This window comes from Bidens hawaiensis, unplaced genomic scaffold (genome assembly GCF_021521415.1).
Source record: "Bidens hawaiensis isolate Kalapana, Puna unplaced genomic scaffold, B.hawaiensis_p1.1 tig00001382_1, whole genome shotgun sequence".
Classification (NCBI taxonomy): Eukaryota; Viridiplantae; Streptophyta; class Magnoliopsida; order Asterales; family Asteraceae; genus Bidens; species Bidens hawaiensis.
The window spans coordinates 3,844,439-3,869,425 of record NW_027491078.1 but is presented as its reverse complement, the minus strand read 5'-3'; the positions used below and the strand labels follow the sequence as shown (position 1 = coordinate 3,869,425).

At 35.5% G+C, this 24,987-nt stretch overlaps 1 pseudogene; it reads right to left on the bottom strand.

Moving 5' to 3' along the window:
* Positions 1-997: 997 nt before the first annotated feature.
* LOC143572889 (berberine bridge enzyme-like 21) lies at positions 998-23,842 on the bottom strand (annotated as a pseudogene).
* Between the last annotated feature and the right edge of the window lie 1,145 nt (positions 23,843-24,987).

The window sequence follows — 24,987 nt, the reverse complement described above, 5'->3', positions numbered from 1 at the left end:
CTACTTATCTAGTTCTCATCATTTTAAAAAAACAAAACCGCTCATAACTATCAAGTCTCGATTCTCATAGGCTAAAATGCAAATGAAACAAACAGGGTGTTAAAAATAAAAAAAGCAAAGAGAAACCATTGAATCTCACAGTTGACCTATAACTGGTTATGAAACCGTAACTCGTATTTCCAAAACCCGACTAACCGATGTTTGCACCTCTAGAGATAAAGTTGATGAAATTAGGTGAGGAAAAAGAATCTTTGTTTTATAGAACTGACTAGTGAAGCAGCCGGACCCAAACATTTAACGTTGTGTTTCTGAATCCTCTTAGCGAAAGAAATGCCTTTTTTTTTTCCATTCCGTTCCTTTTCATCTCTGTCATTTCTTTTCCTTCTAATGCCGTCCAAAATGAAAGGAAAGTGTTTACTCTTTAAAACCTCTTATTTCTCCTCATTTTATTTCTTTTCTTTTTTTAAATGAAACTTGAAAATGAAAGGAAAGTGTTTACTCTTTAAAACCTCTTATTTCTCCTTATTTTATTTCTTTTCTTTTTTTAAATGAAACTTAGAAAATGAAAGGAAAGTGTTTACTCTTTAAAACCTCTTATTTCTCCTTATTTTCTTTCTTTTCTTTTTTTAAATGAAACTTGAGAACAGCACAAATTTATGCTTCCTTTCATTTTCTTTTCTTCTTTTAAAAAATTTTGGAAAGCACACATTTGTTTCTTTCCCTCCATTCTTTTCCTTTCTTCTATTAAGTGGAACCGAGGAACATTGGGCCGGTAACGAATGGGCCTATTTTGATGGATTAATTGTAAATGGTTGAAAGTTTTAAAATTTAATGCAAAACATTAGCTATAGTTCAAAGTTTAATGATGGCTTTTTTACACTAAAAACTTTATAAAATATTATTAATATATTGTACTATATGTATACACATCTATGTATACTTCAATGCCAATTATACAACAACACTAGTTTATTAACAAATGTATGACCTCTTTTAGCCTTTGTTGTTCTTTACATCTTGCTAGTAGGAATACTTTGTTCATTCCTAAAAAAATTATCCGGATCAACTGTGTTCTTCATCTTCACCAATCTATCAAAATTCCCCTTCCAATACTTCTCCCCGGAAACCTTCCCCAAGTTAAACTCGTCCCCTGAGTTCACACCGATGTCAAAATCTCTATAATTCGTTTGAATACGCCCCTCTCGGGTTCTTCGACACATAACTCGTCATACATCACCCTCCCCTTCTTCATATTATCCTCACTCGCTTTCAGGTCCGCTTCCTTCCAATCCGCCGAGTACTGAACCTAAAACAAATTCCCCGCTCGGTGAGGCATTGCGGTTGCATTCCCGGGTACCTCACTCATCTTCCCCCGTACGGGTTGAACCCAACCCACACCCCACCCCCAAATTCCGACACCTTGTTTAATATCGCGGTCCACCCGGGTTTTGGTATAGGCGTTTGCACGAAATCGGCCTTTCGTTTAAAATGACTTAAACTCGAACTTCGGTCTAGAAATTTTTCGGGTTTTGTTGTATTAAGATCAAAGTTAGCCCAGTATAGTAAAGATTGAAACCAAGTTACTTCAGTGCAATCTGTTTTTTTTAACCCTAGTTCAGGAAATGATTTGGTCATTAATGTTAATAGTCTAGTGGAGTCACCTAAGAAGTGTGACACAAATGTTACCTTTACTGTTTTTTTGTTATTTACCGTAACCGCATTTAACACGACCCGAATGTACAAATCGTTGTCGATCGTGGGCATAATCGACTGCCATTTCATAATATCGGCCGTGTTTGGTTCGAGAATTCTCTAGCCGAAACACGGTGGTAACTTTGGGCACGACGACTAGTTTCAGCGTGAACGATAATATCACGCCGAAACTGCTGCCGCCCCCGTCACGAAGGGCCCAGAAAAGATCCTCGCCCATTGATTTTCGGTCGAGGATCTTTCCGGCAGCGTTGACGATTTTCGCGTCGATCACGTGATCGATCGAAAGGCCGAATTTTCTAATCATGGTGTCGTACCCGGCCCCACTTATGTGCCCCCCTATACCAATAGTCGGGCACACTCCGGATGGGTACCCGTGCACTTTACTCTTTTCCCAAATGCGGTAATAGAGTTCCCCGAGGTGGGCCCCGGCTTGGGCCACTTCGGTTTCGGTCGGGATGTTAACCTCGACCGACCGCATATTAAACATATCGAGTATCATGAAACTTTTTTCGGACGAGACGTATGATATCGCCTCGTAATCGTGTCCGCCGCTGCGGATTTTTATTTGGACGCCGAGTTTTTTGGCGCATAGGACGATGGCTTGCACTTGGGTTTCTTTGGTCGGGGCAGCGATGATTGTAACACCCCAGCTTTAACCAGAATACGTCCGGGTGTAACGTACAGATCACTCATAAGCTCGTAACGCTATTAAAGCGACAATAATTATATTTATTTCATTTCATAGTATAGCAAGTACACAAATTGTTCATAATAGTAAAAGGAACAATAAACACTTCATCAAATCACAAATAAGTTCTTTATTTAAATAACCTAAGGTATACTAATGATCTTCATCCTTAGCACTTCATCGTATCAACCTGCAGCACGTTTAAAATAATATATTTTGTCAACAACACATGTTGGTGAGTTTTCATAAGTTTTGCATATATATATATATATATATATATATATATATATATATATATATATATATATATAACTCGCGATTCAACAATCGTCATGCAATAAGTATTCAAGCGTAAAGTGAATGAAATCAAATAGTGTCGTCCTCCCGTTCATTTAGCCGAAGCCGTTGAAGTCAGGGAAATGAGAACCACCTTACGTAAACAACCGAGGTCGTAACGTTAAACGGCGCGGGTACGTCTCATCGGACCCTCCACTATGTGTATGCGTTTGCGTTTGCGTAACTTTCACCATAAAAACAATAAACACATTGCAAGCAAGTTCACGTATAATCATAAACAATATGCACGAATAATATTAACATGTATGATGTGGTCTAAAAAATATATATAAATATATAAATATTCCCTACGTTTTGGATACTTTAGAGCCAAGTTTTTAATGAATATTATTATTATTATTTGGTTCATGTGTAAGTTTAATGGTTTTTAGAGACTATGAGCTAAAATGGAACATTTTCAATAAATTTGAGACCGACGAATGACGAGTCTAGCATTTGATATATAATACTTTATTATAACTATATAAAACACTTACAAAAAAAAGAGAAAAGAAAAGAAATAACACATAATATAATATAATAATAATAATGTGAGGTGATGGTTAAATGCTCGGTGGAGAAAAAAATAAATAACAAAGTTAATATACTTGAATAAATGGAATGGACCATTCATCGAACTCGATATTTAAAGTTGGTTATTGTAACTAATTGAGTTATTTCTTGTAGGGTGCAATTGGATGGGGCCCAAAAGGTTTGCACTAGCCCACGAAAGGAATAAAAAAAGGCCTTCGGAGTTTGATTTCTTTGGCGGCTACGTGGAATGCAAGATAGGTTTTCATAGATCCTTATTAATTTACCACCACATAAATTATTGGTTGGTGACACACAGCAGCCGAAGTCAAACAGAAGAGCAGATAGAAGTCAGTCAAATTCTTGGAGCCATTATAAAGAGAGATTGTTATTAGTTTTCTCTTTTGGCGGAGTCACAAAAGCACACATAAGCCATGGGATATTGTTTTTGATTGGTGAGAGGTGAGACAACAAGACGAACATCGGCCGCAAGTCAATTATTTGAGGTGTTAGGGTTCTCACCTACTCACTCAAAAACGGTTTTCTTATTTTTAATTCTATTATTTTTATTATGAAACTAGTTGAACCAATTTATTTTATTATTGTTTTGAACATGATTATTGGCTAAACTTTTTTAGTTATCTAGGCTTGGATTGATGTTTTGTAATTGATTAAGGGTTTAAACGGTTTTCGGGAATTGTTTGTTGGATTTTGGTTAATTAAAAGTTTCGATCAGATTTATTGGATGTTATTTATGCGTATTTACTTTTGATTTGTGCTTGAATGAATGTTTCACATGTCGCTTAATTGAATGTCTTTCGATTATAGGTGCATGTTAGGGTTGTTTACTGTATGTTTGCAACTTGTTTATGGTTTATTGAGCGCATTCACCATAGAAACTGATTTTTTTAGCATATTATTAGAAGTTTATATTCTTACTTGCTTAGATATCCGACGGGTGATAAGTTGTCGGGTTTGTCTTTGTTATTAGGGTTTTAGGTTGAACTGTCTGACAGGAAGTTTGCCTAGTTTTCCCTAGTTTCACGATTTACCCATGTCTTTTAAATCTCTTCTAGACCACCCCGTGTACTTAAGTGCATTGAGATAGTGAAACCGACGGGTTAGCTATTTTTTAGGGTAATTAATCATAATTGGTGAACTGTCAAGTGAGCTAATAAGCCGGTGTTTTTACATGATCTTTAGGATTTCCTCTTAGGTGAACCTTGAGAGTGATTAGGGATCCATTAGGTTTCCTAGGGTTCATATTTTTAGATTCCCGATTCCAATAGCATTTTCCCGTAACCGATAAAAGCACGAGTCATCACAATTCGGATTCCTTGCCTAGGTAACGCCTTTCTCATTAGTGTTTTCGTCTAAGTCTTAGAATTTTAAGTTTAATTTATTAGGTTAAATTAGTCTAACTAATAATTAGTTTTATAATATAAATAAATAAAAATCTAAAAAGAATCTTTTTCTTAATTATTAGTTTATTTAGCTTTTAGAATCTAAGTTTGTTAATTTAATTAGTGTCTCTAGGGTTCGATATTCCCGGACTTCCCATAACTATTCTACACCCGATAAGTTCACTTGCCTGTTGCTAGTGGTTTGGTTTAGGGTATTCTAGGTTTTTATTACTTGCTATGCTAGGTTGATTTATAGCATTATTTTTATATACCACTTTAGGTACATCAATGTACGATATAAGTGAATCGGTTTGTAAACAATCACATAACTAACGAAAGAAAAACTTGTGACGTGCTAGAGTAATTGCATGTTCTCCGATAGCGCACCGGCTAGAGTAATTGCATCCTCAAGGTTCTCGGGTTTGCTACTCATGACTGAGTCCCGAATTAGCATGGGTAAAGCCCCGATGTATTTGTCGATTTTACGTTCGAGCGGGGTAACCAAATGAGGTACAAGGGTGCTCAATTCATGAAAACGGAGCGAGTAAGCGGCATTATCACCACTTTCATGTTTCAATTCCCAAAATTCGGCTTCAAGCTTTTGGAGCTCGTGTTTGGGACAAAAATTCTTCATCATGAGTTCCTTAAGTTCGGTCCATGGAAGCGCCATGGCAATTTCCCCCCCTTGGAGATGCATAACACTACCCCACCACGTAAGAGCAGTTTCCTCAAACATGCTCGAAGCGAAATTAGTTTTCTTCGCTTTGGGGCACTCGCTGTGTCGGAACACACTTTTCATCTTTTCAAACCATTGCAACAAGGTAGTCGCACAGTTCGTACCAAGGAATTTGGTTGGGTTAGCACCTGTAAATTGTTTATACAAGTAGGGAGCGGGTGTGGGTTCAACGGGTGCTACAACGGGTGGAGGTTGGTTTGCTTGCAAGTGAGTTAGGAGTTTGGGAATCACAGCGGCGACTTGTTCGGCTACTAAAGCGGCCATCTTGCGTCTGGAGTCCTTGCGGTAGTGGCGTCGTAGCGGAGGCATTCTAAAAATTATAAAGAATTGTAGTGAGTTTGAGGGCATTGAGTTTAAAATAGAAGATGTGTGTAACCATTTTTTTTCACGTGAATCCTAGTGTCATAAGGATGAGAATGTTAGTAGAAATAAAGTTTATACATAAACCAAATGATAAAAACGTATATATAAGTATATGTTTCAAAGTTTCGAGAATTTAAAATTTGGACGTTTTGAAGTGTTGAAATTTGTATATAGTCGAAAAAATCGTACATGAACCACCATGATTTGATATTCCGAAAAAAAATAACAAAATTTCTTGTAAACATATATATAGTTGGGAAAATCGTACATGAACCACCATGATTTGATATCCCGGCAATAAAAACTTATGTAAAAGTAATATATATGGAGTCGAACAGGTGCACTTATCACCGCGTCTTTCATGTTGTTGACTCAAATCATGATAATAACTTACAATAAAACGGAGATACAACGAGATGTTAAAAACACTTGTCCACGTATCACCGTGGCTTTAATGTTTTCAACACCAAAAAAATAAGGAGACGATCGGAACGCTCGAATACGACAACTTAAAGTGTCGGCTCATATAACTCGAGTTGCTTGACTTAGAAACCAACACTAAACCCAATCATCCCAGGTAAGTAAATCACCTTCGATTCTTGGAATCTTTTTGTCAAATGATCGAATCAAGTGTTTCGTTCCCTACGATCGTCACAAAACAAATTGTAGAACCTAGCTTTAAGGAGATTGTAAACAACGAGATCCAAGTTAAGCTTGTGATCTATAAAACACAATATAAAAACTAATGTTTTGTTTTAAGATAAAAATACCTTAGAATACTATTGGAAATGTGTGTATGTGTACATTTATGATGAGATAGATTTTTAAACAAGTTTATAAATAATTAATAAATGCAATAAACAATCAAGTAGGGTAAACACGTATGAGCACACGTATAGGGACCCTAGAGCATAAACTATACTAGGCTGTTACGTCTAACCACCTATCCTATAGTCGATGGCTCTGATACCAATCTGTCACACCCCGACCAGTGAAGGCGGAAACGTCGAGGCGCGACATGATTTCTCATTGCACAATGACACTATAAAGTTAGAATATTTAAACAACTCATTTAAATCCATATCATCATAAGTAACACAACAATTGTTCATACAAAATGTCAAATAGATAGATAAACAAATAACTTGTTCTTTTATTTTCTAATATCCTAAAGCCAAGATAATAAGTTTCTTCAAGTAATCCAATCAAGCTAACATCAAACCTGTAACATTGCATAAAATAGAGTTTGTCAACACGAAGGTTGGTGAGCAATTTTCATAGTTTTGGACAATAAGTATATAGTATGAAATCCACAACTACTATATGAAAACAATAAATAATAGCAACAATTTAGAAAATAAAACCGTAAATAATATACATTGACGACAATAATGAAATCGTCAATAAGAATACATTGACGACACCTTTCTATATGGGGATACCATATATACTCGGAATTAACGTATGATCATACTTTGATGAGGCTACCCGCCTTAGCATTCAAGAGGCTACCCGCCTTAGCATTCAAGAATTTGCACCTAATCATGTAAAGCATATAACACCAAATCGAGCATTTATTTAAGTAAACATATACAATACGTGTTGTGGTTTAAGACTTAAGTATAAATCGTTTGAATTTTAATAAGTATGCAATGCCACCCCCAAAACGAAAGATGAAAAACGGGGGGATGAAAAAGTACTCACATTAACAAGAAACTTGAAAGATAGTGTCGTGAATAATCGGAGAGATCGGTTTAACGAGCAAGACCTATGTTAAACGGGTCTTGTGTTAGTAGGTAGTCTTGGAAGGGTTTAAAATAAAATACATGACAAATAAAGTAAATAAATAAAGTTTAGGATTTAAAATGTTAATATTTGAGAAATTAAAGAAATGAGTTTTGTAAAATAAGTTTACTCGAAACCGGGTCTCGGTATTCTATTCATTAGTTTTTTTTTCTTTTTTTACTCAACCTATGTTAAGTAATAATGTGGGTTAAAATGCGATATTGCAAAACCTTTGGTTATAAGAATACCAAAACGAGGTTTAAACGAGTGTTCGGGTTTGTCGGTTCGAGACTTGATAATTGACCAAGCTCACAGTTAACTTCCCAAAATAATAAATGTTATGAGATAACTCAAAAAAATCAAAATAGACTTAACCAAGTATGTAGTTCTATTGTGAAGAACCTTAACGTTCGTTAAGCGAGTATACGACCTTATCGGTTCGAACTTGTTATAAGATCAAGTTGGTTACCGACATGCCAAGTATGTTTAGAAATTAACTAAAATTGATTTAAAATATAATCTTGAAGAAAAATATGAGTTTTGGTGGCTAAAAACACACTTGTGTGTCTTAAGTGAGTGAACTCGGTTTAGTTCGGTTTTTGGTTCGGTCCTTGACTCGGAATAAGACCGAGGATGGTTACCACATACCCAATTACCATGGAACTTGTAAAATAACTTATAAATAATAATACTCAAGTTTTACATTCAAAAGGTTAACGATAAAGCTTTTAAACAAAAGTTCGGTTTTTGGTTCGGTCCTTGACTCGGAATAAGACCGAGGATGGTTACCACATACCCAATTACCATGGAACTTGTAAAATAACTTATAAATAATAATACTCAAGTTTTATATTCAAAAAGTTAACAATAATGCTTTTAAACAAAAGTTCGGTTTTTGGTTTGGTTCTCAACTCGGGATGAAACCGAGGCTAGTCACCACATACCCAATACCATGGAACTTGACAAATATGAAAAATAAACTAAAATATGTAGAATTTAAGCAAGTATAACAAGTTATATGGTTAGATTTGTTAAATATATAAACAAGGACTACAAAGTCCTCCATGTAACCTTGCCTTACTAGTCCGACATTTCAACCGGCCGAGACCGGAGAAATGAAAGACCGAAGGTAAACAAAGAGTGTATATTATATATATGTTGTAACATCAAGCTTTAAATATTGAGAAGTTAGTTAAAATGAAAGATTAGCTTATGAAGAACAACCTTAGAATTCAAGAATTTGAGAGAGAAATGAAGAAATGAGCAAGCACAAATGAAGAATATGGGTGTGTATATATAGGGTAAGTTGAATGGGACTTTCATAAAGGGTGTTTCATGAAAATGGGTTGGTTATAGACCCAAGAAAGCACAAACTACAAATGGGTCCTTCAAGTCTCCATTTTGGTAGTTTTAGTCCCTGGAGTTCGTTTTGAGCGTTTTCGGAGAATTTTAAGAACCGAAAAGGGTGTTTTTTTTCAACAACTATTAAACAAATATTTAACATACAATTCATCATTTTGATAATATCGAAAGGTTCGGGATACAAAACGGGTCGGGCTTACATTAAGAATACAAGTATAAAATAACCCGAAATTGACAAATGTCACACTGTAAGTTTATATTATTATTATAATATAATTTAAATCAGATTTTACACTTTGGTCCCTTAAGTTTCTATTTGTTGTAAAACAATTTTAAAGTATATTTACAAGGTGAACCTTGTACTTTGAAATGTTAAGAATGAAATAAAGTTATAATATTTTGGATATATTATACCCGTATAGTTGAAGGGTCATTTAACTAGAAACTTTAAATCTTGGAATTTCGTAAATTGAACAAACGAATATAAAAACGAACGATCAATAAACATGAATCCTCGAGAATATTATTAATGTGTGTGTGTGTGTATAAACAAAACCGAAAATCGAAATGGGTCGGGTTTTCGGGTTTTAAAAGTAACGAATGTTACAATGATGGCGGGTTTGGCTGCGGATGGTGCATCGTAACGAAGGTTTCTAAGGCGGTCTTTTAGTGTTTGAGTGTAGGTCGAAGCGTTGGCGGTGGGGCTATAAACTATCGACGGGAATGAGGGGGGTCGGGTTGAGGCGATTGTGTCGGGAGACATTCGAGGAAGGATTTGTAGATAGAGTTAGGGTCAGAGGAAGTTACGGGCTTCTTCTGGCCCGCAGGAGGGGGTCCGGGTTTTGAGATGGAACAATGAACACAAATGAACAGCAATAATGAAAAAGATATAATTGAAGAAATGATTGATTTTTTATGTTGTAAGAGGTAATATTAATGATATAGTATATATAAGTAGCTTATAAGTAATGGTGTTTGGTAAACTTTGATTGGATATTGTATGAACCTCATTGCAATTTACTTAAGTTAGGCTAATATTTGGTAAATGTTAGTAAATGTTACCTATGGTAATAGGATTGGATATTTCTATAGGGGAGGGATATTTTGAGAATCATGTTGAGTTTTAAGAACTTGAGAATTTCATTCTAGGCCACACATTTAATTAAATGAATTAGAATATGTGGTTGAGATTAAATCTGGCAAAAAAGTCAAAATAGGAGAGAGAATAAATATGTAACTAATTACACTAACTTTTACGTCCGTTACACATGTATAAAAAGTCGACTCGGTGCGAAAAAATTCTGTAATTTTTTTACATATATATAACCTACATATACTACGCATGTGTAAAAAAAATTCGGAAAAAAAAATCGTTACACTAAGTTCTTTCGAGTTCTTAAAACTCAAAGGGGTTCTCATTTGAAATTTCCCCTATATATATATATATATAGGGTTAGGTTAGAATAAAAACTCACTTGAGTTGTGAAAACTCTATATATATATATAGGGTTAGGTTAAATTAAAAACTCACTTGAGTTGTGAAAACTCTAGAAACCCATTTTCAACCACATGTTAATTAAAGATTAAATCTTGTGGTTCATAATTAAAGTTAATAAAAAAATGTAAAAGTTTATTTACATTTTCTCTCTCCTGAAGACATATATAAAAATTATTTAAAAAATGTAAAAAAATAGCAAAACATATTTTTTTATGTTTTCGGTGTTTTGTATTAAATGTAACAACATATATTACATGTAACAAAAAAAACGATGTTACATAAGGTTTTCACGGGTTTTCTCAACTCAAGAGGGTTTTCAAACTATACTTCTCATATATATATATATATATATATATATATATATCACTCATATTAAAATGTGCATAAATTCCATAGAAAATAGTGATGTGTAAAAATTAAATTGCATTATTACATAATAAAAAAACACATAGGAATCACAATACACATTTTTTACATGTTTAATATTGTTTAATAATTAATCGTTTTCGTCGGGCTCAAAGTACTGAGTAGTTCAATGTCGAAAGCGAGTCGGCTCTCGTGATGCCTCCTCGTTGTATGTGTTTCTCTAGTATTAGCCTTCAAGCGAAACTAAATGTATGTTGTATTTGTTCCTTCGCACTCGAACAATGCAAATTTTTAATGGTATGTGTGTGTTTCTCTGGTGTTTTGCCTTCAAACAAACGCAAATTTAATTACTTGTTTATTTATTATGATTTTTGTTAAGATTGGATTTCTAGACTGCTACTAGTACTTGATGCCAAGGCCACTGACTCGTGTATCGATGGTGTCACATCTATTTTGATAGATGAACGTTAAACATATATGTTAAATCACTAGTATGATTTATCGTGGCAAGATGACCTTGTATACAGTAGCAGATTTAGACTATAATCTTAGATGTAACGTTCAAAAATAAAAAAAAAATCACCGTATTTCATACAATGTAAACGAATTTTTTTTACTGTATTTTGTACAATAACCGCATTTTTTTTACGATATTACATACAATAATTTTTTGTTTTTTTTTAACTTGCCTATGGATCGATATCATCATTTTCTTGTAATTTTTATTTAAAAAGATTGCTAATAAAACTTTGTTATTTCATCTTCCAAGTTCTTTAATTTTAGAAGGGTCAAAATTTAAACTATAAATCCATAATCAATTTCAATTTACACATAAACCCTAAATCCCTAATCAATTACAATTTCTAATTTGTATTATCCGTATATTCAACAAACCATAATCAATCATTCAATTGTTATCAATGGGGTGGTGCTCCATTGCCAAAGATAAAACCTTTAAAGCACATGAGTTTGGAGGGGAGGTCTTGGGTTCAAATTCTAAAGACAACAAAAATTAAAAGAAGTTTACCTATAAAAAATCATTTAATTGCCCATTAACAATTTATATAAACAAATAAACAATTATAATTTTAAGTAGAAGTAGAAGAATACCTATATATAGGATGGTTCATACGAGAAGTGATATTACAGTGAGAAGTGTGAGAAGTGAATCTCATCTATTGATTATACAAATCAATGGTTTAAAATATAGAATAGTATTTTTGTAATTATTTTAAGAATGTCATTTGTGTTTTATGTTTAAAAGGACAAATTTGTCTAATAATAATATAGGTATAAATGTTATAACATCTGCTTTCCATCTTTCACTCACTTGTCTCACTCCCTTTTAGTTTTAGTATTTTAATAACTAAACCTAACATAAAAAAGTTTACTTGCCGTTAAAATAAAAAATCATCCAAAGATTATTTAGTTAAAAAAATACATATAAATAAGTTATATATAAGAGAGAAGATGGAAAAATAAAATTAAATGGTTCTGTCACACTCCGACTTAGGGCCTAGGCGTGTGACCCAAAGTTGGTATATGTTTTGAAAATATATCAGAGTTGCGGGTTGATTTAGCGGAAGACTTTATTAAAAATAAATTATTATTATTATTATTATTTTGAAAACTTCTCGGATATTGAATATCCGAGTGCTTATAAATAAAATATTAATTTCTTTCGAAAACTTTTCGAAAAAATGAATATCCAAGTATTTGATTTATAAAGTTTTGATAAACCTGTTTGTAAGGCCCCGTTACCGGAAGCCCTACTTTCGCGTCGGATTTACTCATAAACACAGTTCTTCAAATCAGAGTTTATTAAAACTTTTCGCGGAATATAAAACATCAATCATTTGTTACAAATCATTCAATCTTTTCTTTGATACCATAACACAAAACTTTATATTTAAAACATCTTTACTTCTTTCTTCAGATGCCAGCCGTTCAATCCATGCCGTGTGTCATCCTCATGCTAACTCTATAATCAGCTCACCTGCGTGCATACTAAAAGTCAGCTACGCTGAGTGAGTTCTAGTTAATCAAGCAACTTATCATACAACCACTTCATACAATATATATATACGTATCCGAAGACACATAGTCCACTGTCTAACATGCCACTGTTTAACCACTTAATTACCCCTACAGCTTAGCCACTTAATTACAACGGCACGTATAGGCTTTCCCTATCACGCACTCACGCTATGCCACTTAATAACGAAGGCACGTATAGGCTTTCCCTATCACGCACTCACGCTATGCCACTTAATAGCGAAGGCACGTATAGGCTTTCCCTATCACGCACTCACGCTATGCCACTTAATAACGAAGGCACGTATAGGCTTTCCCTATCACGCACTCACGCTATGCCACTTAATAACGAAGGCACGTATAGGCTTTCCCTATCACGCACTCACGCTATGCCACTAACACCCTTACTAGACTCCTGCTACCTCTAACACACTCTACCTCAACCTGCCTTGGTCACACTCATATTAGTTTAGTATTTACGTAGTGAACAAGTCACATCACATCATTCATACACACTATCAACCACTTGGCAATCGCTATCCTTGGCGATACGTGCAATATCCGAAGATCGTTCACGTACCGACAAGCATTATAAATATATACCTCATATAACATCTATAGCATACACTTACCACTTAAAGTAAGTGGATTCACACTTCACATCGAGTATGCACACAGCCCCGAAAACATAACAAGGAAATGGGGCTAGAAACTCACCTGAATACGGTTACGTTCTCCGTTGATTGTAATTCCTTTCTTTAACTGGGCTCGGCTAACTGTATAATATTTACACATATCAATTAACTACTACTACTCGTTTTCGATAACTGCCTTAACACATTTTCCATTAGGTTATTAATTCATTTTATAAACGAACTTCGCTTCAGGCGAAGTTAAACCTTAGGCGAACTCGGAAACAGCTTGGTTCTGGCTTGATTCGATCGAATAGGAACACGTTCGATCGAATAGGAACACGTTCGATCAAACAGGAACACGTTCGATCGAATAGGAACACGTTCGATCAAACAGGAACACGTTCGATCGAATAGGAACACGTTCGATCGAATACAACACTCATTCGATCGAATACAAAACTCATTCGATCGAATGAGTTGGAGACTATTCGGTTGCTTCCCTATTCGGTCGACTGGACTTGTTCGATCTACGCATTCGATCGAATGGACTGATTCGATCGACTGGTTCGATCGAATGAGTCTGATTCGACTCCTTCAAGCTGGGCGACGGAGAAACCCACGGGTTTTCCAGATTTTCCAGATTTTTGACCCAAAATCGAAGTTTTTGACATGGAAATGCTCGGGATTGAAAGGGCTATCGATTCCTTGTACTTTTAAACACAAAAGCTTGCATTTTGACATCAAAACAAGGCGGTTTTTGACCCGAAAACTCAAGTTACGAAAATAGGGAGTTTTTGCTCGATTTGAGCTCGAAAATGGTTATGAAAACGGATGATTTTCGAGAGGGACTTACCAAAAACGATTAGGAACTAGATTGTGGACTCGGATTTGTGATTTGAGAACTTTCTCTCTCTAGCTTCTCTCTCTAGAAATGAGAGTGTTTGGGTGGGTGTAAGTGAAGGAAGATGGTGAAAATGGTGGAAGTGTCAAGAACTTTCGTTTATATACTACGGGTTTGGTTAGGCTCGGGTTGGCTTCCTACGGGTCGAGACAGGCCGAGTTCATAAAATAACTAAGCCCAAGACCCGTTCCTTACTCGACATTAAATAACTAAAACGTGAAATTACTAAACATAACTTTCTTTTATTTATCAAAATAAAAATTTCGGGATGTTACAAGTCTTCCCTCCTTAAAGAGGTTTCGCCCCCGAAACCTAACTTATTCCCTATAAACGGAAAACTTCTTATATTTACACGCTTTACCATCACACAACTATTTATTATAACCAACATGCATTCAAGTTAAATTCATAGATCGTTCATACTAAAGCACAAGAAGTCACAAGTACTTCATAACATAAAAGGAAATCATTCAAGCTTGCTAAACAACATAGGTTCAACTGTAACATAAAACACTCTTTAACTACTAAACATAAAACAACTGTGACATGCCACTTATTCTCCTGCAACCTCCTCAGCAGCTAATAGACCATCCCTTCACGCGTTTCCTCTTCCTTCCCTCACTGCCACGGCTTCTCTACACTCCCTAGCTATGTGACCTGACTTACCACACCTATAACACTTCTGGTCCTCGGTGCATTCACGGGAGAGGTGCCCCTCCCTCCCACATCGGTAGCACTGGTTTGGACCAGCCTTGCGTTCCCCCAAGTGCATCTTTCCACACACCTTACATGCTCCACTCCCTGCCATCTTCTGTGTCCTTCTCCCTGCATGTTCCACGATATCCCCAGCTCTTTTAGTTCCTTTCCCTTTTCCCTCATCTTCCACTCCCACATCATCCGCCGCCAGATCATCATAGACTATCTCCGCCAACTCGACCGCAGACTCAAAGGTAACAGGTTTGTTGGCCCTGACCAACATGCGGACCTTCTGGGGAAGTCCTCTAACGTAGCACTTGATCCGTTTCGCCTCGGTGTTCACCATGTCAGGTACCAACCTAGACATGCGGTTGAATTCAGTGGTGTACTCACGATGTGTCATCTTGTCCGCCTTTAGATTCAGAAACTTCATCTCGGCCCTCTCAACCTCAGCATCAGCACAGAACCTTTTCATCACTAACTCCTTAAGGTCATCCCACCTCATGGCCTTAATCTCCTCTCGGGTCTTCCTTTGTTCGACCGTTTCCCACCAGTACATGGCCTCATCTTCAAATGACTGAGTGGCATAACCCACTGCTTGGTCAGGACGACACTCGCTAATGCGGATAACCTTATCCATGGCGGTTATCCACTGAAGGGTAGCGATTGCGTCTCCCAAACCAGTCAACTTAGGCGGGTCACAACCTTTGAAGGACTTATAGTTGCAACCGCCTCGGCCCCTCTTCCTTTCATCATCTTTCACAGACTTTACCTCACTCGAGTTATCCCTTTCCCTCTCGTCATTCTTTCTATTATTACCACCTGCCCCTTCAACGGTTCGTTCACGGCTTCCAGCAGACCCTTCGGGATTCAGGTTCTTCACAGCAGCAGCTACAGCTTGAACAATGGCTGCTTGAACTGCAGGGCTAAGTTGAACTTCTTCGTTGTTGTTCTGGTCTCCTCCAGCTGCGCTTCCTTCATCTTCGGTGTGGGAAGCTTCTTCCACCGAGGGTTGCCGGACAAGACGAGGCCTGCCACGACGCCCAGTGCGACCCCCAGTTTCAACAAATTCTCCAGCTCCAGCCATCGTAATCTAAAAGGGAAAACACAAACATCATCACTCAAGGATCTATCTAGTACAAGGATAGTAAGGCTAACAGGTAATAACAGTGGCCAGTTGTGATTAGCTGATCACGTTACTTTCCGTGTCCTATACACTTCCCTTTATGAGTCCATTTGTGCTGGTTCTACATAAGCAGTTTGTCAAATCAAACAATCAATTATTCCTATCCCTAACGTTCACGTATCTTTTCTTTCTCATTAACATATATCATTTAATCATACACTTTACCTTTACTGATCTTGCTTGAGCGACACATGGCATTCTTGAACTGGCATCTTCTTTCTTTCTCATTTTAAATCTCATTCTCTGTTCGAGTCTAAGCATGTAGGATGCTTAAATCTCTCGAACTTATGCTCTGATACCAACTTGTAAGGCCCCGTTACCGGAAGCCCTACTTTCGCGTCGGATTTACTCATAAACACAGTTCTTCAAATCAGAGTTTATTAAAACTTTTCGCGGAATATAAAACATCAATCATTTGTTACAAATCATTCAATCTTTTCTTTGATACCATAACACAAAACTTTATATTTAAAACATCTTTACTTCTTTCTTCAGATGCCAGCCGTTCAATCCATGCCGTGTGTCATCCTCATGCTAACTCTATAATCAGCTCACCTGCGTGCATACTAAAAGTCAGCTACGCTGAGTGAGTTCTAGTTAATCAAGCAACTTATCATACAACCACTTCATACAATATATATATACGTATCCGAAGACACATAGTCCACTGTCTAACATGCCACTGTTTAACCACTTAATTACCCCTACAGCTTAGCCACTTAATTACAACGGCACGTATAGGCTTTCCCTATCACGCACTCACGCTATGCCACTTAATAACGAAGGCACGTATAGGCTTTCCCTATCACGCACTCACGCTATGCCACTTAATAGCGAAGGCACGTATAGGCTTTCCCTATCACGCACTCACGCTATGCCACTTAATAACGAAGGCACGTATAGGCTTTCCCTATCACGCACTCACGCTATGCCACTTAATAACGAAGGCACGTATAGGCTTTCCCTATCACGCACTCACGCTATGCCACTAACACCCTTACTAGACTCCTGCTACCTCTAACACACTCTACCTCAACCTGCCTTGGTCACACTCATATTAGTTTAGTATTTACGTAGTGAACAAGTCACATCACATCATTCATACACACTATCAACCACTTGGCAATCGCTATCCTTGGCGATACGTGCAATATCCGAAGATCGTTCACGTACCGACAAGCATTATAAATATATACCTCATATAACATCTATAGCATACACTTACCACTTAAAGTAAGTGGATTCACACTTCACATCGAGTATGCACACAGCCCCGAAAACATAACAAGGAAATGGGGCTAGAAACTCACCTGAATACGGTTACGTTCTCCGTTGATTGTAATTCCTTTCTTTAACTGGGCTCGGCTAACTGTATAATATTTACACATATCAATTAACTACTACTACTCGTTTTCGATAACTGCCTTAACACATTTTCCATTAGGTTATTAATTCATTTTATAAACGAACTTCGCTTCAGGCGAAGTTAAACCTTAGGCGAACTCGGAAACAGCTTGGTTCTGGCTTGATTCGATCGAATAGGAACACGTTCGATCGAATAGGAACACGTTCGATCAAACAGGAACACGTTCGATCGAATAGGAACACGTTCGATCAAACAGGAACACGTTCGATCGAATAGGAACACGTTCGATCGAATACAACACTCATTCGATCGAATACAAAACTCATTCGATCGAATGAGTTGGAGACTATTCGGTTGCTTCCCTATTCGGTCGACTGGACTTGTTCGATCTACGCATTCGATCGAATGGACTGATTCGATCGACTGGTTCGATCGAATGAGTCTGATTCGACTCCTTCAAGCTGGGCGACGGAGAAACCCACGGGTTTTCCAGATTTTCCAGATTTTTGACCCAAAATCGAAGTTTTTGACATGGAAATGCTCGGGATTGAAAGGGCTATCGATTCCTTGTACTTTTAAACACAAAAGCTTGCATTTTGACATCAAAACAAGGCGGTTTTTGACCCGAAAACTCAAGTTACGAAAATAGGGAGTTTTTGCTCGATTTGAGCTCGAAAATGGTTATGAAAACGGATGATTTTCGAGAGGGACTTACCAAAAACGATTAGGAACTAGATTGTGGACTCGGATTTGTGATTTGAGAACTTTCTCTCTCTAGCTTCTCTCTCTAGAAATGAGAGTGTTTGGGTGGGTGTAAGTGAAGGAAGATGGTGAAAATGGTGGAAGTGTCAAGAACTTTCGTTTATATACTACGGGTTTGGTTAGGCTCGGGTTGGCTTCCTACGGGTCGAGACAGGCCGAGTTCATAAAATAACTAAGCCCAAGACCCGTTCCTTACTCGACATTAAATAACTAAAACGTGAAATTACTAAACATAACTTTCTTTTATTTATCAAAATAAAAATTTCGGGATGTTACACTGTTCATATTATTTTACTAATTAAAACTGAGCCATCTCCATATAGCGATCTCTATGAGTAACTCAATTCCCTGCTACGTGTACTATACTTGTTTTCCTGAAATGTTGGGAAAAATACGTCAGCTATATGCTGGTGAATACGCTGACACAAAACATTTAAGTTACTTAGTTATCCCCTCGGGTATCTTATGACCCGGCCCATCATGACTTATGAAACAAACCAAGTTAAATTTACTATTATTAACCTCCAGTTATACTTGAAACCTCTCAGCGATACCACAGCATTGAGGTCTTAGCAACTATCAATATACACGAGATAATCCCCTCTCTGACATTACTTAGGTCCGGCCCAAGTGGCGGAGGCATTAGCAAGTGGTGCGGTGTGCCCACCGTCTATCCACATATGTAAGGATCCAGACAAACGTATACAATAGCCTGAGGGCCAGCATTACTTTTGTTTATAAAGTTTTAGGGATATATAATCCCATGCAAACATTCAAGACTTGTTTTATAAAAAGTTGGACGTATTCACCTTTCTTCTTGTTTGGTGTTTCTCACCGATTTGTCTTGTTACCTCTGACCTATAGTACGAGAATAACGTTTTTTATAAGTACTAGATCAATGATCTAGCTTCAGACCTTTAGTCCGATTGCATAACCTTTACCTTGACATTTATCTCTTTTATAAAATGTAAGGACCTATAGTCCTTACTTTTGTTAATCATTTATAAACTACGTTTCATGAAGAAACGTACATGTCACATTTCTTTTATCGTAAGAAATATTTATAAAAATCTTTATAATAAAGACATAATATTTTATTTATAATCTGACTCATAAAATCTATTTTCTCATTTTATTATATAATCAAGGTATGGGCTATATCCCCGACTAGAGTCTAAGCCATTTATAATATAATAACCGGGCAGAACCCCTATCTTATATGGCTTATTATACGAAATGCCTATGCTCTACTTGGACATCACTTCTACTTGAAGGAAAGTCGAGAGAGCAACTTTGGAAGAAGTCTAGCACGAACTTCGAGGTCAAAAACATCATAATATCGACATATCAGGGTTATGGCACGTTTATCGAGGTTGTTTATGTGTTTTGGAGTGTGTGGGATGGATGTGAAACACCCCACGGCTGATCTATTTATAGAAAATTTTCTGCAACTTCGCGATACGCGAAGCATCTTTGCGATACGCGAAGATGCACTAGGCTTGTTGAGTTGCCTATGTAGGCTTGCCACGTATCACTTCGGCCTGCCACGTGTCACCGCGTGGTGACACGTGTCCCATGACGTGTCCTGCAACTTCACGATACGCGAAGATGCAACTTTAATTCTTCGCGATACGCGAAGATGCAAAACTTTAAATCTGTCCATTTTTAGTCCCTGATCTTTTGGTAACTCGCCATGTCTTGATTTCGTCTCATCATCCAAACTCTCGTGCCATGTTATTTCTACGAGCTCTCTACACTCCCACACAAAATTACCCATCATATTGTGAACTAGATTATGATGGACTCAGTAAGTCATTCCTATACATATAGATATTTAGTAGTTCTCTCTTTTGAATTTAGAGGTTCAGATGCATGTCTACATATGGCGGCTAACTTAGTTATTATATATTGATATTTATTATTTTTTTTTCTTTTTGTTGCAATGTTACATAGATGGAGAAACAGATGTTGATATATTACGTAATGTTGGCATTTAACTAGGGATTAGTGGCATGAACAAAATACGTGGCCCTTTATTTTTGAACGAGCTGTTAAAAAGGGTAAGAAGCTTCACTCTATATTTTATGTACATATAATCTACCAATAATTGTTTCTTTATATTCTTTATATATATACTTTTAACTAGTTAATATATACATACTTTATCGTTGAATATGTATATTTTATATATAATTATTTATTAAACTTCAATCTTTTATTTAATGTTTTATTATATCAAGTTTTCGCTTAAATGTCTCGTATCTTAAAACGGTCGTCTTATCTGTTAATGCTCGAGTAGTCATATTTCAATTATAAACTAAAATATTTTATTTATATATGATTAAACGACAAACCGTATACTCACACTACTTATGTATGTCTGGTAATAAATACATTTTGGTCCTCTTAACTTTACTAGTTGACACTTTTGGCTCGAAATTTTGACGGTTGTTACATGTTCACTCCTTATGCATTAAATAGGCACGATTGTAAGACAATCGTTTAATTATTATTTATTACCCTTTATTTGTCACACTTGATATCAAGCCTATGCTAATAAAAAATAATCAATTTGATAAGTATCTTTTGATTGAATAGTCGACACAGTTGAACTCAAGAACATACTATTATATGGATTAATATATGAAATTTAAATTAAAAAATTCAATATAGTCAAAAATTGAAAACAAATAAAAAAATAAATTAGTTGTAACTCCCCATAAATTATGATTTGCCAAATATTAATAAAATACATTTTTTTTACTATAATACCCTTAACTTTAAATAAATGATAAAGAAAAAGGAAAAAAATATGGTTGGTTCGATTCATTTCTCAAACTTCTCGCACTAAGAAACACTTCTGAAACGAACCTAATCCTATATATATATATATAGACACATATATATAGGATCAGGATCATGTGAGAACTTTTTAGGAATTGAGAATTATGAGAACCATTTTGGACCACAAAAAAACCCAAAAATAAAAAAAATCATAAAACAAAATAAAAAACACAAAAATAAAAAACGTAAAAAAACTAAAGTTCTTATTTATCATCCCGGTTTCTAAAAAAAATCTCGATTTAGCTAAATTATACATATATATAATATGTACATATATGTTTTTTTTCCTATACATATATGTATAATTTAAGGTTAATGATAATATACATATGTGTACATTACGTAACTAGAGATTAAATGAAAAAATACATATGTGTATATGTTTAATACGAACTAAAAAGAAAAAAAATCAGTTTTTTTAAAATCTCGGTTTAGCTAAATTATACATATATGTATAATATGTACATATATGTATAATAAGTACATATATGTTTTTTTTCCTATACACATATGTATAATTTAAGGTAAATGATAATGTACATATGTGTACATTACGTGCCTAGAGATTAAATGAAAGTATACATATGTGTATAGGTATAATACGAATTAAAAAAAAAAGAATTTTGGTTTTTTTTTAATGAAACCGGAATGAAATATAAGAATTTTGGTTTTTTTACTTTTTTTTTGTTTTATAATTTTTTAAATATTTTTAGAGGTTTTTTTTAGTGGTCCAAAATGGTTCTCAAAATTTTTAATTTGCCAATGGTTCTCTTAGGATCCTTACCCTATATATATCCTCATAAAATCTTCTTAGTATATATGTTTTTGGCGCCTTTTAAACAAAGTATTGTAATGCAAAACTTAGAAGGATTAATCACATAAAATAAATTTTGACAACGATATATTGTTACCCTTTGTTGAAACTGCTACACATATGAGGTTGGGGTTATAAGTTGATTCGATTAAATAATGTATTGGTATTCCCTAAATAAAATATTTTTCACGAAAATTAGCACTATGATTATTCATCATTAACACTCGACATCTTCCTCATTGTGAGCAATACTTTTAACGTGTTTAGTTTTTTTATTTTCAAGCGTGGAAGAAAAGTTAATGATGTTGTAGTAACTATTATTTATTATCTTTTAGGAAGCAAAATTTAATATTATTGTGATTTTTCGAATTACTTCCAATGATCATAGACATTTACAAGTGTTATCCTTTTGGCAATCACCACCGAAGAGGCAATGCCTAAGGCAATCCTTATCTGTTTTACAAGAATCATCAATTTTAGTTTCACTCATAGATTGTGTTTGGTCACTCACTAGCGATCCTTCATCAGCAAAAACATATGATGTCTGCAAACCTGCAACATATGAGTCGCTATCAACAACTAGAAAAATGCTATAATATTAAAAGAAAAAAAAAGATCAAAAGATAGAGAGTACCATAGACTAAAAACAGCATTACGAACAAGAATGTCATCTTCACTACGCTTAAGGTAATGTTTGAACACAATAAAATCAATAAGTTGAGAAGTAAATAGTTGTTTTGTATTGGATGAAAATAACTTCTTACGCATGCACCCATATATATAGGCTCTAAATCTTCATGGGTTCATAAATGTTATGTTATGCTATGCTATATGTTGTGTTATGTTATGCTATATGTTATGTTATGCTATGCTATGTTTCCATGTAAAAACTACTCATATAAAACAATAACGAGAAGAAGAAAAAGAATATGTGGCACTACGCTAAACAGGTCATTTTCCGTACAAGCTTAATTATGATTTCTATACCTTAATTCCCACTTGATTAAATTTTATTAAATTTAATACAACTAGTCTAGCATAAGCCTACATGACATTGCATTTAGGTAATTTATTATTAATTAAATTACTCTAACTTTTGGATATATCCAACGGATACGAGCGTTGGTGAAATTTTTAAATGACTTGCGCGAGCATATGTTTAAACGAACTAGGAGCTTTGATTTCTATGTTATACGAATAGATTTTACAATTATGTTTATAAATAAATCGTATTAAACACAAAATGAGTTACAGACGTCTATTATTTATTTTAGAAATTCTACGTTATACGGTGCTAAGCGCGTAAACATTTAAGATTAGTGTTTAACATCTAACCTCCTATTAACACGAACTAATAGTGCCTTTCCCCTCGATTTTGACTTGGGAATTATCACCAAAACGGACTCGGCCTACCACTCTTTCATCAAGCTTAGAAAATAATAACCGCTCTCCCGTCATGTGGTTGCTAGCACCATTATCAAGGTACCAAATCCCTCATTCCTGTCTTTCGGATTGGTACCGGCCTGGTAAAACTTTCTCTTCGTTTAAGTAAACTGACTCAATAACTTGTTGTAACATCATTAGGGTTTCTTTGGCCTCAGTTAGATTTGTTTCCTTTCTTCGTTCGGGACACAAGGAAGCGAAATGACCCATCTGGTCACATCGGTAACATTGTAACTTTTACCGATCTTTACCCTTCTGTTTTTCATCGGTTTGTTTGAAATTGTCTTGGGTTCCCCGGCTTTGGTTATTATCTCGACCTCAACCTCGACCCCTACTCCGATTTCCACCGGTTCCTCGTCCCCTTCCTCTACTTGATTCATAATTCCGGTTATCGGAATAATGAAACAGTAGCTTACCTTGATCTATGGATTGGGGTTCTTCATCTTTGGTTCGTTCTTTATAAGCCTTGAGCTGACCCACTACATCTTCACACCCAACCGTCTTTAGATCTAGGATTTGTTCAAGCGAAGCAACAATATAAACAAATCGACGAGGTAAGCTTGTGAGAAATTTCTTGACAATTTTCTGTTGCTCGAAAGTCTCCCTGAGCGTGGTAGAATTCGAAGAGATCTCTGATACTTTGTTTGCGTAATCATCGGATATCAAGATGAGCAAAAAAAGGGAAAAGCTCACGGGTAGGGATGAATTCACTCAACCTGTGCTTTGATACCACAATGTTGGATATCAAGAGCAATAAAGAACAAAGTATTGAATCAAATTAGGGTTTTCTTTCTTTCAACTAGAATCAGATTGCAGCGTACATTAAAATTGAAAATATCAAAGGCTTAAATAGCCACACACATAATGTAAACAAACATGAAAGTAGGAAACAAACTTGAAAACTAATCTTAAGCAAAAAAAAACCAAGTCTTCAAGTGACCCAACTCTTGATGTATTGAATAATTAAATAACATTCACTTGAGAGAAAACTATGTGCCAATTACTCATGTGAATTACTTTCAATAGACCGGATGTAAGGCTTATGGTTTAGTACTTTAGTGGTTGAGATATCTGTACTACAGCCATTATTTTTTATTTTCATTGATTTTCATAACATTTATATATAGCACGTCCATGACATTTTAGTGCGGGGTGAGCAAGATAAGGGTAAAACCCTTGAAACCCTTTTACCCGACTTGTAAAACCCTTAATTAGACCCAAATATATAATATGGGTCGGGTAAAATGTATTTAAATTTCACCTTAAAGGGTAAAAGGGTTTCAAGGTTCCGACCATTTTTCAAACCCTTGACCCGTTTACTAGTTTCTAGATAAATATACATCAGATTCGCGATTAATCTGAAATGTAGGAGAGGTTGTATTTTATATATGATTCATCATAAATTTCCCAACTAGTAAGAAAAATAAAAATAAAAGGCCATACTATTCATTGGAAACATATATATGTGAAAATCACGGAATTGTTCTCTACATGTAATTTGTGAATGTGAATATTATTTGCATCA